Raw genomic sequence first — 11,448 nt, forward strand, 5'->3', positions numbered from 1 at the left:
ATTATAACAGTTATAATTAAGCCAATAAAACTATACTGGTAAATATCCTAGTGTAGACAAGCCTTTACTTAGGAGGTATAATCTGAAAGACTTTCAGTTGGCTAATGCCACCCAGCTTTAAAACAACACTGTCCGATTCAGACAGTAGCACTTTGTGGGGTAAGCCTGAGGTCACAGAGAGACCTTTACTGGCTGAAACCTCTTCCTAACATAACAGAAAGTATAGCTGTAGCAGGGGAAAAAATAATAATAAAGGAATGGCCAGTCTGGTGTTTCTCACCTTTTTTAAAGATGCTTGGTCAGGATTCCTCTTTGGGTCAAATTTGTACCAGGTGAAGAGATTAACTGTTTGTTTCTGATCTGGACTAGGAGCCTTTGGCATTTCCATCTGAGGTTGCTGCAAGTGCACCTTTGACTAGACCCTAACTCCAGCAGAGTGGACTGACGAAGAATGCTGACACCTACTTAAAAGATGATGTAAGCGCACAAAGTCTTCCTGCTTTGTCACTTACAGATATTAGCTCCTAGACTGAACACCAGCTTTGAATTAGAGAGCTCAAACTATCGCAGAAGAGAAAATGATTTACTAGAACTATACTTTTATAGTTAAAATGGACAAAGGCATCCCCTTTTGCTTTGAAGAAAAGAAACGTATCTGTAAATTCTTTGGCAATGTCATCTCTTATTAAGGAGGCTTTATTGTTCTAATCTTCTGGGTATAGATGTATCATTAGATTCTTAATTAGAATCATTAAGGTTGGAGGAGATGACTAAAATCATCCAGCCATCCAGTCCAGCCATCAAGCCATCCCTACCATGTCCACTAAACCATGCAACTCAGTGCGACATCTACACAGTTGTTGAACACCTCCAGGGACAGTGACTCCACCGCTTCCCTTGGCAGCCTGTTCTGGTTCCTGAACACTCTTTCTGAGAAGAAATTTTTGCTGCTGCAAAATACATCCTTTTCTATGAATTTTGAAGCGTGGGCTCTCTGATAGAAATTGACACTCTTTAAGGGATAGAAAAGGAGTGAGTTTTGCACAGGGTTAATCCTCATGGTTGCTAAGGGAGGTCGTGGATATTTCAGTCTTGTTTGGATAGTTTAAAAGGTATAGAAAGATGTTGGGTGAGTGCTTATTCCTTAGTTGTGACAGATTCTACGAATATTTAAACATATGTTGTCAGATGTACTGATAACTTTTCACCTCAAAATTGGTTGTATTTCAGTTGCAGGTAGAATTGTCTGTAGTGGGAGATTATTTACACCTGGAAAACTGTTATGAGAAACACCTTTTGATTTTTGAAAAATATTTCATAGTTACAAATCAATCTGTGTTCAGGAACAAACATGTACAAAACATGGGAAAATAGCTAGAGGGCATATATATTTTTGGAACACTAACCCTAGTTTTTTAATACTAGATTTTGGCCATTAAGCAATAGTACAGAATATCAATAGAGCTTTGCAACTTTCAGAAATAGAGACCCAAAAAGTGAATAAATCTTCTAAATCACTGAACACACTTTCAGGAAAGAAGGACATCTAATCACAATGAGCTAGTACTGCAGACAGTAAGTAATGAATGGGGAAATCAGATAAAAACTTGTAGCAACATTTCTAGATAAGATCTAGAGCTGATCAATTGGGCCTGTATCTTCTACTCATTTGAAGACAGGAGAAGTGCACCATTGATGAATTGCAGAAATCAGTGCTAATGGTTTAATTCAACTCCTTCTCACATTTCTCAATAACACTTGAAATGAAAAATGTCTGGTAGGTGATGATCAGTGCCGGAGTGCCATTTCTACAGTGAGATTTACCACTACAGTCAGACCTGCGTGTGATGTGCAACTGAGCTCAGAGGTGTTCTGTGGGGAGCATCTTATTCATTCTGCAGCTACAGTTTCAATTAATTACTCACATTCATCTTTCCTCACATGTTTGCAGGGACTAGTCTAACTGCCTTTGCACAGGCAAGATCTCCAGCTGAAGGTAGGAGCAATTTGGCTAACACAAGACTAATGAAGTTAGTCTTATAGCTTGGTAAAGTGCTTCAGGATCGTTTGGGATGGGCTGCACTATATAACTTTCAGTTGTTTTGTTTTAAAATGTCCATCTTAAAATGCCTGCTCACATTTTTGGCACACAGAGCAGGATTTCTCAAACCTAAGTTGGAGGTACATGCAACACCAATAGCAAGCATCTTCAATGGAGTTCTCTCATGGTTCTACAGCTTGAAGAGTGCATTGCCTGGCTAGTGTTTGTTTGTTTGTTTTTTTCTTTGTGCAAACACATGCAACTCTAGTAATATGGTTTGAAATGAAAATAAAATATAGAAGCTTAGTTGATACATGCCACTTCCTTAGTGGTGCTTGCAACAAAGACTGAGGCCTGAACTTATTTGGTTATTTTAATGATTGGTCAATTATGTATAACGCACTGTACGCTTTGGCTTCTTATTTCCTGTTTAGCTCTGAAGTACAATTACAGTGCCTCTCTATGAAAGTGTTGTAGTCTCTTTTAATGTCACGGCACATTAAAGATGCTTGTGTTTTGGCAGTTGTCGCTACACGTTACTTGTTAAAAAGTTAGGCAAGTTGCAGATAAAAAGCACAACAGAGTTTGAGGATGGCCTGTTTGCCACAGAAGTAACACTCATGGCAGTTTGTACAACACTACAGGTAGTACAACACTGCAGGTAGCTATTATGTTGTATTAAGTTGAGGTCAGTGTTTTTGGACAAAATGTTTTAGTGGGGTTTTGTTGCAACTTCTTTCCCACCATGGAAAATATTACTTCCTTAGGGGTAAATAGCAATCTTTTCTTAGCAAAAATAAATACCATTGCTCCAACCCAAATAATTACTTTAATGTGATATGTGGACTTCTTGGGTTTTTTTGTTGTTTTTTTGTTTGAAACTGACAACTGTAAAGCTGTATAATTCTTAAGTGCATATAAATAGCCGCATGCTTTAATACGGAAATATAAGTCAGATCTGTCTGATTACTCACTTTGAGAAAAGCAGATGAAGAAAGAGATACTTTCTTTAAAAAAGCTGTTTCTATTCAATAAGTTTTTACCTTCATATTGCATTATAACAGTCAGTGGCCTTGATCCAACATGCAGTAAACTGGAAGGCTTGTTCAGATTCATACACATCTCCCTCTGCGTTCATAGAACAGCTTTTTTGCTAAAAAATGAGCATGTGTATGTGTGTCTGCTGGAGCAGACTTTTACCCTTGAAGCACAGTACTTCACAACCCCAGTTCAGAGAGATTATATACACAATATGTTCCAGAGCCATGCTCAGCATCTGATGCATCATTTGACTTCAATATGTGCTCATTTTGGATTCTTTGCAAAATGTGCATTTGAATACAAATGAGTCTGAACACAAGCCAACAGAGGGACCTCTTTCTGTCCTAAGCTATTAAATGCCTAAGCATCTTCAATTAAAAATGAACAAACAAACAAAGAACCTGACAATAACTGTCCTGAGCTGTAACAGCCGTGCTTATGTGGTTTTATTATTTTTTTCTCATGTGTGTAATTGAACACTACCAAGGCAAGCCCACAATAAATCATAACAAAACTTCAGCATTAACATCTGTTTGCCCCATGTTGTTGAACGGAGGCAAAAAAAAAAAAAACTCATTTTTTAAATCAGTATCTCTTGCATTCTCCATTTGCCATAAGGGAAGTAAGTGAGCACGCAGCAGCCTTTGCCCATCGTGCTGCTGGTTCAGGTAGGAAGCTAAGTGCTGGTGCTGGGACTGTGCTTTCAGAGGTCTGCTCTAACAGACACCCCCATGGCCCATGTATCTGATCTTGAAGATCAAAGGAAAATGCAGACTGATAATCTCAAAGCACAGCTCCCAGACTGTGAAACAGAACCTTTAGCTGCAACCATGAGAGGACACTGTAATAAATACTGTTGTGGCACCAGAGTACAGTAGGTGAAAGCCTCCCACTGCATTTGACTTGTAGCTGAGGTTTTGGCTTTTACAAACTTGTTCTCTATTCATTTTCAGTTTTTAAGATACTCTGGAGGTTTCCATTATAGTGCCATGGCGTACAGTAATATAAGAGCAGCAATTTGCATTCTTTTTGCTAGGAGATGAGAATTTTTGAGGAAATGCACTTTTATGTCAGAGGAGTGACAGGCATTGGTGACAGCAGACTTTCTTTTCAGCAAAGAAAGGAAGAAGCTTATTTCCATTCCAAGGCCTGCTGCACTGTTTAAACCTTCTGTTTGGTCCAAAACCCTGGCAAACTACCGGTAAGTTGCAAAGCACTCAATAATTAGGATTAGGTAATAAGATTGGAATGGTTCATGAGACCTTTGCTGGTCCTGTGCACGGAGGCGAATTTCACTCACAATTTCCATTGAATAAAAGTATCTGGGGATAGAGGTAGAGTGCTTGAGTGTGGAGAAATCAGTAAATGGTGGCCTGAGAGGTATTGCGTAGTGAGCCTATTCTGTCACATGGCACTGCAACAGGCATGGTGCTGAAGCCCTAACTCAGGAACTGTAGAGTTTGGCTACAAAAAATCAGCATGCTGTAGGAAGAAGGCACCAGCTTACCGTGCTAAGTGCTTCATCAAGGTTGCAAGAAGTAGTAGCAGAAGACAAAGAGAGTGCAGAGTTAACTTCTCTGGAGCTTTCCCATACTCTCCCCTGCTTAAAATCCTACAGGAATTTTGCCTAGGATAGAGAAGATGTAGAAGAACTGCTTAGATTGGCAGTTTGGGGAGAATGGGGACCAAACAGGAAAGCATTTTGCCTCTATCATCTGCCACACAGAGGGCAGGAGATATTGAAGCAAGGACAAGCACACTTCTTGGTTCTTTGGCCAAAGTCCTTTCAGCTTTGCATGAGGCACAGGAAGGGATGGGTGGTTGGCCACCCACAGCCCTGCAGCTGAGTGGATGAAGTAGTTGCCTGCAGCCTTGGACAGACTCTGGTGTTTTAGAGGCTTTGTTTGTGTGATTGTCTACATCTTCTGTAATCCCAAAGATGAAGCAGAACTAGAAATTAATCAAATTTCAAAAAGAAACCCTAATGCTAGAAGCTGTTGTGGTGAACTCCAAACCATTTCAGTGATGCTTCAGATCAGAAAGAACTTGTTGTGGAAAGAACTCTGCGGGATTGAGTCCTTTCAGAAAAGAAATGGGTAAAGATAATTCTTGCAGTAATCACTATGCTGAAGTGACTGGTTAAATGGTGGAAACAGATAAGCTTTTGTTCTGGGAGGTTTGTGATAGATAATACTCAAATGATTAATGAGTTACTGGAGAACGAGTAGAGCCCTAACTATTAATCTATATGGCATCCACGAACTGCATAAGCATAGCTATTCAGCTGGAGGAAAGCTCAGAAGTCAGAACTTTCAAAATCTTAAGCACATAAAAAAAAAGTTACACTGTTTTGTGCCTCCGGAAAGCATAATACTGTGAAACATCCACTACAAGTTTAAATTGTGTGGGATTATTTTTATATGTGTGTGTGTTTGTATCTGTAGACAGAGAAAAAAGTAAAAGGATGTGGTATCAGTATTTTTAAAGTGTTTTGCAGATATTCAGTTGTGATTTTGAACATCTAGAATAAGAGAAATGAACATCTATTAATACTTCCAAAAATTTTTAAGTAAATCAGATTGTCGGGTACTGTGGTGCTCAAAAAACTCAGTCTGCAAGAATTGATGGAGGTGATGGACCATGAAAGCCAAGAAATGGGATCTGAAAATAAACTTGGTTAAGAAGATAATGCTCAAGATGTACAAAGGAAGACTGATTAGCATAGATGAGAACATCCATGAACAAGCAGAGGAATAAATCTAATGTAGACAGCTGCTCAGATCAGACTGGAACACATTTAAAAGATGAAAGACAACATAAGGAGCAATTTCTCATTTAGACTGGAGAGGAAGGCCTCCAGCTGATGTATTCCTTCTATGAATGGCTTTTGGCCAGCACATAAAGATTTGTCCACAAGAAAATGTGGTAGTTGGTTTGCTTTTATCTTGATAATCTGTAGGAGGACCATGACAGGAATTCCATTATGAGAAAGGGACCCAGAATCATGAGTAAAATAAACTTAATCAGCAATTACACTTAAAGGCAGAAAAGCTAGTAGAGCGGGGACAGAACAAAGTTCTGGCTGATAGCTATGCATATGTGAAGTAACTGTCCTTGTGGTTTATTTATTGATTTTATTAATTGGCCTGCACCTGAGTCAAACAGTGAAAGCATTACTAACGTGCAGGTTGCCAGCTGTTTGTTAATTATTGAGGGCTGAGGAGTAAGTTTCTAGATGATGCGCCATTCTATGAAATACATCATCTATGTCCCGAAAGACAAAAATCAGAATGGTATCATATACACAGATGTACTCTGAAAGCTAATATATGTGATACAGATGAAGTTATCTATAATAACTGGTTTTGTTTGTTTTAATTTGGAACACAGCCTTAAAGAAAGGGAATAGAAAGAAGACCTGTATTTGTCACCTATGGCTTACTGAGGAAAAGTAATTAGGAATCTTCCTGTCTAAAAAGAAATGAATAAGGAGAGACAGGAAACCTAATTTGTCTAATGCTCTGTTATCATTGCTGAACAGCTCTTTGTGAGGGTAATTCAGAATTGACGTATGATATGGTAGCCTCACCAGCTCGATGCGTCTGGAAGCACACAGGGTTGGGTATTTTCTGCCAGGCACAGGCAGTCACGGATGTTCCTATTTTTGTGCTGACTCCTCTCTAATCACTCAACACATTTTCAAACAAGATATAATGATAGGCTATGTTGCCAAGACAGGAAAATCAACAAAGTATCCAAGGGAATATGAAAAGAAATAAAAACTCAAAATGTATTATAGGAAGAGAAGCATAATGGACAAAAATCTTTTGATAAAGGTTGTTTCTATAAAGTTGGCAATGTCTCTGCTGTAAGTAAATATGAGTGTCTGCCTACCTTGCTTTATGTTCATTATGCTCAAAATTGGGAGTGCGGGGAGGGAAATACAAGGAAGTCTGTTCTCTTGATATAGCCAGCTGGGTTTTCAGGTCTAATCTGTTCTGAAATTAAAATTAACTCAAATAGTTGGATTCCACCAGGAAATTCAAAATGGAGAATTTCCTTCATAAATATGAATAAGAAGGAGGCAACTTTTTGGATGTTCTATACAGTGACTTCCATTAGGAAAAAAAAATACCTTTTCCCACCAGTTAAACAATCCTATCTCTGAATTTCATATATTATATTTTAAAAGACTTAAAAGTCCCAAATTCCAATTATTATTTATGAAGTATTTGTGGGTTTGTACTGATATTTTTAATGGTAATCACTGAATCAGCTTACAGGGATCCCTAGGACAAAGTTCCATCAGCTTCAGCACTGTGAATCAGGCATGAAAAGCTGTAAAAACACTTTGATTTAAATGAGCTAGGAAACACCACAGTTTTGCTCTCCCCTCCTCAGCAATAAAAGTCCCAATCCAAAACAAACTGACATAACTAGACCAAATTTTGTTTCTGATTTCAAGATATTTTGGTTGCAACCACAAATCATGGTGAATTAGTCATAATCTAATTAAGCTTCTCCTTCCTTCATTGTAATACTCTTTTTCTATCTCCATGTTGTTTGGGGTGGTTGTTTTTTTTTTAATGTTTTTGGTAAATGGTATTGTTTAAAATAACTAAAATGCTTTCTGTCAAATGTTGGACAAATAAATTCCTGTATAATTAAGGCATTGTAATGACAAAAACAGTAGTTCTACTACTGAATCAAGTACTCCATTTATCAAGCACTGTAGGATAACCTTTGCCAGCTGAAATACGTGACTTTCTGGAAACGGATCACCAGTAATTAGTGAAAATATATCATTTATGTTTTTAAAACATATACTGCATCTACATCAGCAAGCCTTGTGCTCAGCAGGAGAGTCTGTATCATGACACAGTTGGTGAACAGGATTTAACATCCCAAAACATGAAGTCAGGGGTTTAACTCTGGGTGAGATCTGCCCTGAGTCCTTGGACGAATCTCCCATTTTCAGCTAGAGTACTTCACTGTGAGTTCTGAAATGCGTCTTCCAGTTTTGTTCTATCTAGATCATGGGTTGCTCCAGAGCTTCATCGTGTGAACCACAGAATAGCAGAGGTTGGAAGGAGTTCCTTCAACAGGTACATATCTGATCCTTCAAAAATTATAATGTGAACGTACACAAAATAGATTTTTTGTGGCCTTTGCTTTAAGACATTCTATAATAGTTTCTCAACTCAAAAGTGTATTTGTAACTACAGATATATTTTAAACAAAAAGAAAGAATTTTGACCAACAAAACTGACTAGAGGGGCCATAATAAGTCCACATGATAGTTGTTTAATTTTACACAAGCTTTTAAAACTAACATACCCTGTTTTGTTTTGTTTTGTTTTTTAATTTATTTATGTGTCATAGCTAGTGAAGCACTGGCACAGGTTGCTGAGAGAGGTGGTGATGCCCCGTCCCTGGAGAAATTAAAGGTTAGGCTGGATGGGCTCTGAGCACCTGATGGAGCTGTATGTGTACCTCTTCATTGCAGGGGAGTTGGACCAGATGGCCTTTAAAGGTCAACTCAAACTATGTGCTATGATTCTATGATATAACTGATTGAACCTCAGACTTGGAGTTTTCATATAATGATGTTGTATGCTATTGTGGGCACTCAAAAAAATCCCCAACTCAGCAAAATACATTAAAATATTCACCCTAAAATTAGCCAAATTTGACTTTTTAGAACTACCTGAATAAATCATGTAAATTATGCTTTTCATTGCTTTGTTAATGCGGGAGTAAAATTTTGGGGTGTACGTTCAACATCCTCCCCTGCTGCATGTGAGAAACATGTTCAAGATCAAAAATTTCTAATCAGGCAAAGATCCCTGTGAAGAGCAGTTTATTCATTATTGCAATAATGGGCACACACCCCCTACTGACAAGGGAGAAACTGTGCAATTATCAGTAAAATCCATTCCGTTACATACCCTGGGTCCAATGCAGGTAAAGCTGCTCCTGGCACTCACTCGTTGAGCATCTCAGACTCACAACCTTCCAATGCTGTTGCTACGTTACACTTCCATACAACGTCTGTTACCAACCCATTGTCTTTGGGTGTGTTCTGTACTTTTTATGGTGATAGGAGGACAATATTTTCAACAATTAGCACACTAGTCATGTACCAGACTCTCTCCTACCCTATATAATTACCCCTGTGCCAATTTTACCTAGGTCAGAATGTCTCAGTCTCAACTTTACTCTATTTAGCAGCTTTCTTTGTAAAAGACAGCTTATCCTATGCTACATACAGAAATACTGGAAATGTCCACTGCAAAAACACAATCTACCTCTCACATGCACAAATGGCAATGGCCACTTGTTCACCTTTGAATATTCATTTTTTTAAAAATGTTTCTCTTGTTCGTCATTTTACCAGATAAGATTTTTCTCTTATGTTTCCCAGAATGAAAGCAAACTTGCAGCTGTGTGTATAAAGTATTTTAGCATGCTAGTACTTTTTCAGTTCTGCACTTTTTTTTTTTTCTTTTTGTCTTTCAGAGACACCAGGACAAGTAATCCTGAATTGCCAATTTTTCTTGGTCCCCTACTTGCTTACATCATGCAGTCTCTACATGTTCCCAGATACCTGCCTGAGCCATGTGCTTGGGCACCCAAGCAAACCAGATTGTCTTCACATCTGGACTGGGGACACAGACAGGAACACTCCTGAGGTCAGGACTTACTCTGCTGGCAACCATTAAATATCCAGCCAAGTGCCGCTTAGTCAGATGGACAAACTTCTATTGGCTTTAGTGCAACTTATGTCTGAATCCAATTGATGGAGATCAGGTTTGGTTACTTCCGTAAATATTAAGAGTATGACAAGCATGGATATTTGATCTTGAGTCATTTTGAGCTGTTAATGTATTTATTGCATGATCATGGAAGACAAATGAAAGCAGGTCACATAACGTTTTGTCATTATTCTTCAATTTACGATGTCAAAATTCTGCAATGTGCAGAATTGCAGAGTTTGTGTCAGTAGCTAGAGAACCTTTTAATTCTTGGACTTAAATCCTAAAAATCTTTTAAAGTACTTGTTTAGCATATACATTGCAAGTACCACATGTGTATCTATGAAGCTGGTGATGCCCACTATCACCACAGCAGTATTATTAGAAAACAACACTACTCTTTAGCAATGCTGTTAAGAGTAAACTCAAGTAAATATTTTATATTGTTAACAGTGCCATATCTCTTTCCACTAAATAGCCACAGGATGGAACAAGAATGATCTTCTGTACCAACATTTCTATTGTGAATTTTTACGTGTGTTTTAGCTTGAGTACACAGTATTGAGATACTTTCCATCATCTGACGGTGATAAAATAAAATGGGCACATGCATAAAAGTTTTATAGGGTGGAAGATGAGTGCCTGATTGACCTCAAAGCCTGGGTAAGGACCCACCAGCACTGGGACACTAAGTTTAAGTTATGAGGCTTCTGGAGATCTTACAGGTAAGGGAGACTAACGAGCTGAAATACTTAAAGTCAAATACCCCCTAGCCAAAAGTGAGATTTATGGGAGTATTCTCTGTGTTTTCTTCTTAATTCTTGAACTTGTGCTTCACTTCCCTATCTAAATTGATTTTCAAGATGTCATGTTAAAATGTTTTCCTTCTGCCAAGTATAAGGGAAATATTTCTTAGATTAATATCTGTAAGTCCTTAATATGCTTGTTGCAGCTTGAAACAAGAAAACTAACTAACTGGCTAAAATTCCACTACCTAGTATACACCTATATCTTGTTATGCAAAGTCACCCTCAGGTAATGCCTATGCCCATATAAAGTAGTAAAAGTTAAGGCAAAAAGGAAAAGAGTATATAAAATAGCAACAGCATGTGATACCAATTATGTTGCAGCCAAAAATAATACTTCTTGGCATGTTATCCTTAAACCATATTCTGTTAACGTTACTTGGATATAGGCAGTTTTCAATGTACACTTAGAAATATTTCTGTTTGAGAACTATTAGGAAAATATTTTGAAATTACAATGTTTGAGCATGTGGAATGAGTTATCTCCCACAATTATGTGAACTACTGTATTGCAGAGCCACATTAGCTTCCCTGTAACTAATGGACCATGTCATTAATTACAGACATCCAAAAAAAAAAACCCAAAAAACTCCAAGGCAAGCCAAATATTTACTATAAATAAAAGGGTCAAGAACTACAAAGTAGCCGTTTCATTCTAAACCAATTGTGTTTTAATTTTTAGCTTATTTCTCTTCAAATTTAATTTGAAGGAGATTAACTTGATTTTATATGTCAAATCTGACAGCTGTAGGTGTGCCCCCAGTGAGACTTCTACTGGGGCTTGGATCATGGGGAGATTTTCAGT

The sequence above is a fragment of the Gallus gallus genome, chromosome 12, assembly GCF_016699485.2.
Source record: "Gallus gallus isolate bGalGal1 chromosome 12, bGalGal1.mat.broiler.GRCg7b, whole genome shotgun sequence".
NCBI classification, from domain to species: Eukaryota; Metazoa; Chordata; class Aves; order Galliformes; family Phasianidae; genus Gallus; species Gallus gallus.